Source organism: Alligator sinensis, unplaced genomic scaffold, assembly GCF_000455745.1.
Source record: "Alligator sinensis unplaced genomic scaffold, ASM45574v1 scaffold579_1, whole genome shotgun sequence".
Classification (NCBI taxonomy): domain Eukaryota; kingdom Metazoa; phylum Chordata; order Crocodylia; family Alligatoridae; genus Alligator; species Alligator sinensis.
In genome coordinates, this window is record NW_005842023.1 from 1,022,846 (window position 1) to 1,029,056 (window position 6,211).

The window sequence follows — 6,211 nt, forward strand, 5'->3', positions numbered from 1 at the left end:
GACGCCCAAGAGCCAGAGGCCTGGGGTCCGGGCTGGCCTGGAGGTGGGCTAGGGCCAGGTAGCCGAAGGTTCTGGGGGAACCACACCTGAGAGGGGAACAAGGCTTCAGGGGGGCTAGGTAGCTCTGATGCAGGCAGAGAGGCCGCCTGATCAGGAGAGATCATAGTGGGGTCATATGGTATGATTCTGGGGCCCAGTGTGGGGCCGGTGATAGTGTTAACACCGAGATGCCATCTGCAAGGCTTGGGCTGCGGTATTAGGGGAGGTCGGAGCCGCAGAGCGCCCCCTGGCATCGGGGCACTACAATGGGCAGCCTCCTGCTTAATTGACATTATACAAATCAATTATCATCAAAGGCGTGGTGGGTGAGATAAGCGGGCGGTTGCCCAGAGACAGGTGGGCGGGCCATGAAGAGCTCGGCCCTGAGTGGGCTTCCTGTCACAGTGACAGGTGGGTGGGCCACAGAGTCGGGCCCCAGGAGGCCCCCTGTCACATCTTGTTTTTGCAAATTGCAAACATCTAATTCAATGCCTGAATTAAAACAAAAAGCTGTCTCAGATCCTGTGGGCAAGAGGAGCAACACAGCTGTCAACTGAAGATCCCAGATGAGCCTTGTTTTAATGCATGGTTTTGTATTGATGTAATTATTCTGGGTAGAGGGATGATTTAGAAGAAATCTAACAAGGCGCAATCCCCTAACACTGGTTCTGTCACCCTAGTCCCACTATATTCTTAAATTCAGGAAGGGCTGCTCTCAATTAGTATGGACAGTAAAACCTGCTCCTTCCTCCCCAGCATGGTATGTATCCAGGTTAGGCATTATGTTGTGTGCTGCCCTTCCTGTAAAGCGGTGATTCTCAATGCGGGTACCCTACGGTGTCCTGAGATTCTTTCAAGGGTGTTTCGGAGTGTCTCACTTATACTTACAAATATGATTCACATGATAAGCCCAGAGGTTTCAAATAGAAATTCACAGTTGTGGTCTTTCTGAGCTTTTTTGCAACAGAAAAACTTCTTTCTTTCTGTAGGCAAAAAAGAGTGAAAACTAAGAGCTGGGTTTTTGCTTGTAGCTGTGTTGGTCTAAGGACATAGGCAGGCAAGGTTCTTTGGGTAGGTGTGATATCTTTTATTAGACCAATTGAGTAGTTGGCAAAAAGTTATTTTCAAGCTTTCGGGTGCAATTGCCCTTCTTCAGGCATAGGGAGTCTCTGCTGTTCTCTGCTGTAGCAGAGACTCCCTATGCCTGGAGAAGGGTGTGTACGCCTGAAAGCTTGCAAACTTCTTTCTAACTACTCCATCTAATAAAAGATATCACACCTACCCAAAGAACCTTGCAAAACTAAGAGCTGGCATTTTCTTAGGGGTGCCTCAAGTCTTAAAAAACAAAACAAAACAAAACAAAACAAAAAAAACTGAGAATCACTAACACAAAGGGTGGCAGAACCAACTGCCTTGTTTAAGTATAACTAACTCTCATACTAAGAACTAGGCCGAATCGGAAGCAAATACTAGCTGCTTTGCACAGGATTTCGCTGATTCAGGGGACAGTGATTTAGCTCGGCGATTCGAATCAGTCCCAAATCAATTTGGCCAAATCTGATTCGGAAATTCAGCCGCTGCTGAATTGGCCTGTTTGATTTGGAGATTTGTTCCCATGCCCTGCCTGGCCCCATCATCCCGGCTCTTTAAGCCCTGCACTCACTGGATCCTGCCATGCTGGGGGGGGTGATCCCTGCTGCACCCCACTGCCCTGTGCTGCATGGGGGTGGCTCTGCCATGAGCCCCCATCCCCTGCCCATTCTCCCAGCCCTGTTTAATGGCTGCCCTGCCCTGCCCAGGGGGGGTTGGAGGAGCAGGCAGGGGATGGGGCCTGATGGAGGTCCCCCATGGTCCCCTCCTCCTTCCTCCAGTGCCCCTCCCTCACCCCCCTACTTGCTTGCACGGAGTCCAGGTCCAGCTCCCTGTGGCAGCAAGTGGGGACTGCCAGACTCTCCAAAGCTCTCTGAATCTTTTCCAAATTGATTTGGAGAGCTTTGAATCAATTTAGACCTTTTATTGGTCTCCTGATTTGATTCGGATTTGGCTGCCGAATTGGGCCGAATCTCCTCTGAATCAAATCTCCCTGAAGCTTCACACAGCCCTACTAAGAACCTCTTGTTATGAGCATGGAGGTTGTCTGGTGTCTTGCACCAAGTAAGCCTACTCCCAAAGGGTGCCTGGTAAAGGCAAATCTTGGCTCTTGTGTTGGTTGTCTCACATGAGATTGAAATTCAAACCAAGGAAGCAAAACTTTGGCACGGCACAAATGATCTACCATACTTCAGAACATGGACATGACAGCATTTGAGGCACATTTAAGGTGTCACTAGCACAAGGAGCACTGCATTGTTCTGATTATAAGTAACCTGAAAACATGAGGTCAAATTTTAGGGAAATCCCACCCCCCACACCTACCCCCACAAATACAAGTCAGCATCAGATCAAGCTCCTGCATGCTACTTTACAAAATCGTACAGGAAAATCAAATAATCAGTAGGCACATGAAGTTCTTGCGATTGCATGGATAAAGTTAGCATGCATCATTATTATTATTATTATTATTATTATTATTATTATTATGATGTTAGCCTCTAAGGGTGCAACCTGATAATAAGCACACATGTGCAGTTTGTGGCACCTCAGAGCAGTCTGAGGTGCCACAAACTGCGTGCCGCAGACACATGCTCAAGGAAAGGAGCCAAAGGATTAAACACACTAAAATTATTTTAAGTAACTGCACTGAAAACATTGCTGCATGCCTTGGTATTTTTATGGTATGCACAGAAATGTTGCAAGTACAAACACCAAGACCCCAGAGATGTATGTAGTATCTTTTTAAATGATTCTTTTGAAGGGCAAGAAAGAAGGTAGACTTATAATTGGAACAATAACAGTAATCTGTGGCAATATCAGACTGGCTTTCTTTACACCTGGTTTGTTGTTTGTTAACACTATAGTTAATCTGTTTCTCCTTCACTTTCCTTTACATCTGATCTCACCTTTTCCAATGCCAGGGCCGCTCAACCCATAGCCACAGGTCTCTCCCTGGGTCCAGAAACTTGGCAGTGGAGGAACAATAGTAGTTAACAGTGCCACTGCCTTCCCGCTGCCAAATTTCCAAGCTCCACATGGCTGGACTGGACTGGCACCTCATGGCTAGGCCCAGTGTAGCAACATGACTGTGACCTGGACAGGCTGTAGCTGAGTGGCTGCATCAGGTCCCAGGCAGGCTGTTCCTATGTGGCTATGTCAGGCCCTGGCTCTGTGCAGCTGGACTAACCCTGGCAGGGCCGTTTCAGTACAGCTGGATTGGGCTCAGGCTGGGCCAACACTGCACACTGGACTGGGCCTGTGGACAGACTTGGCACTGCTCATCTGGCCTGTGGGCTGCAGAGTGAACATGACATAGGACAGTGGTGCCTTATCTTTGCAAGTATCTTCTCCCTATCATATCAATAAGATTTCACTTGGCACATCCTAGCCTGTCCAGCATGGGATCCAACAGTGAAATCCTTCCCATCACTGATGAAGAACATCTTGTATCCAAACGGTTGTTTGATTCTATCCCAATTATACAGTTGATCCCATAAAAAGGTTATCGCCCTACGAAACCCTGGCTTCTGGCTGGACCATCAACGGCTACATCAGGGGCAGGCAATTATTTTGGGCAGAGGGCCACTTACTGAGTTTTGCCAAGCCATCGAGGGCCGCATGACAGGCAGCCCAGGGCAGATTAATGTTAATTTTCTAAATTTTTGAGGGGGCCCGCAGGCCGGATAGAATGGCCTGGTGGGCCACATCCGGTCCCCGAGCCACATTTTGCCTACCCCTGGGCTACATCAACCTAACACTAGGAAACAGAGGGTGGGGGATTTCAAGGCCTTAAACTTAATTTGGGATTCAGTGTGGGTTTTCACATCACTTGCTGTTGAAAACTAGAGGGCTGGGATGTTGCATGAAGCTGGGGTTGGAGCTGGAGGGCTCAGATTCAGCTCTAGCCTCCTGCCTAATAGATACAAAAAATCATGGACTAAATATAGACATTGGATTTATGACACATTATAACCTGTCTAACATCTCCCCAGGTAACCTCTCTACCACCTTACCAGCTATATTCAACCCACTTCCCTCCCCCCCCACCTGCCCCTGACTGCCTCAATTTACATTTTCACTGACTGGCTTTCTCACTTGCATGCTGGCTTTTGGCTTTTTTTACTGTTTCATCCAGGAAGAGCACAGACCAACTGCAGATGTTTCCTCAGCCTGATGAATGGTATTTCTACCTAAAAGCGTGCAAAAAAGATTTTTTCCAACTATTTGGGTTGGTCTAATAAAATATAGTGATTTACCCAAAGAACCTTCTTTGCCTGTGCCTTCCAGTGAGGAACTCATAGAAAGAATCATAGAAAATTAGGGCTGGAAGGGATCTCAGGAGGTTATCTACTGCAGTGGTTCTCAATCTTTTTTGTACCAGGACCCATTTGTAAACACTGGCCAGTCCCAACTCAGTACCCCTCACTCCCAATCCACTACCCCCTGCCTCCATGCCCCAGCCCCCCCAGTGTGTGGGGCAGAGGGTGCCCCAAGCAGTCCCTCTCAGGTTGGCAGAAGCAAGGGAAAACCCATGGTTCCCCACATTTTTCTCCTTTTAAAGGAGAATCATTTTTTAAAGTTTGCTCGTGACCCATTCATATATTCTTCCGACCCACTTTTGGGTTGCAACCTACAGGTTGAGAAATGCTGATCTAGTGAGTACAACCCCCTGCTCACAGCAGGGCCATCCCCAACTATCTCATCTGAGCCAAGGCTTTGTTGAGCCAGGCCTTAAACCCTTGAAGGATGGACTACATGGTCTCCTGAGGTCCCTTCCAACCCTAATTTTCTATGATCTAACTGGTTGCTTTTCATCCAAACCACCTCTGGGTAACCTGTTCCAGTGCTTTTCTAACCCCCTAGTGAGAGAGCTTTTCCTAATATCTCACCTCCATTTCTCTTGCTGCCACTTGATACCATTACTCCTTATCTTGTCATCTGCCCCACCCCTGAGACAAGTCCAGTTCCATCCTTTTGGGAGCCCCCCCTCAAGGAGTGAAAAGCTGCTGCCAACTCCCCCCTCACTCTTCTTGGCTAGGGACAAAAGTTGCACATCAACCAGTTTAAATGATCAGAAACTGGTTTAAACCTGTAACAGAACAGAAGTTCAGTGCACATAAACCAGTTTCAAAATGGCTGAAACTGATCTAAGATAAACCTGATTGAATGTAGTATCAGACTTTAACTGATTGAGGTCAAATTGGTTTATGGAGCTTTTGTCCCAGACCCTTTCCTGGTTTAAGCTAAACCAGAGTCCCCCAGCATGCTCTGCAGCCCTGGGCTGGGCTGTGTTGTCTGCTCCAGAAAGCAAGATGCCCTGTCACTGCTCTCTAGCTGAAGCAGGGGCAGGGCTGTGGCCAGAGGCCTGCCCAGCATGGAGTGAAGGAGACAGGGAGAGGGTTTATTTCTCCCCTCCCTCCCCTCTCCCACTGGGGGACCCTCTGCCAGCCCTGGCAACTGTGTCTGCTGGTTGCCCTTGGCCAGGCAGACCCTGGAGGGAGGGGGAATGGCAGGTGTAATAAATTCCCTTCCTGCTGCCTTTGCCTCAGGGGGCCACCATGCTCAGCTGGCATCTAGTCAGGGGCCAGGGTCTGACCATGTTCCCCAGCCCCCCAAAAGCCTGGCAAAGGCTGCTTCCAGCCTCCAGGTACATCCCAGCTCGGGTCCCTGCAGGCCAGCCTGGTGGTTTAAACCCCTCCCCAAACATACTCAGGCCACCCCCTCATCTCAGCACTATGAAAGGGAAGGGAGGGCTTGCTCTAGCCCCCCCATCCCACCAGGCTTCTAGCCTGAGCCACTGCAGGCCTGTGCCTGCATGTCTGGGATCAAAACTGAACGTCTATCTACTTGCTTGGCGGATCAAGCTCTGCAGGCTAGACTAACCTGCAAAGACTGAATCCATTCAGTCTTGGGCTTCTTGGATGGCTGTCCCCAGCTCCAGACTGAATCAGCCCAGTTCCCTCTGCCTCTCCTCACCCCCGTGCCCCAACCCCAGCCCCCTCCTTTGCCCAGGGGGCGGCGGCGGCAGCAGCAGGGCAACACACCCCCCACCCCACCACCCCCCCCGCGCGGGGGCGTC

At 49.6% G+C, this 6,211-nt stretch overlaps 1 protein-coding gene across 7 annotated transcripts in view; it reads right to left on the reverse strand.

Moving 5' to 3' along the window:
* The window catches only part of RIPK1 (receptor interacting serine/threonine kinase 1), a 59,758-nt gene that overhangs the window by 43,466 nt on the left and 10,081 nt on the right, over positions 1-6,211 (reverse strand). For 3 of the 7 annotated variants that reach the window (XM_025202393.1, XM_025202397.1, XM_014519270.2), the window contains exon 1: positions 6,016-6,162. The exons of 2 other annotated variants lie outside the window; for them this stretch is intronic. The gene's annotated coding sequence lies outside the window, so the exon portion shown is untranslated. Of the gene's footprint in view, positions 1-3,931; positions 4,046-5,021; positions 5,197-6,015; positions 6,163-6,211 lie in introns of those variants that run through there. 2 more of the 7 variants (XM_025202394.1, XM_025202395.1) reach the window with 2 other exon arrangements.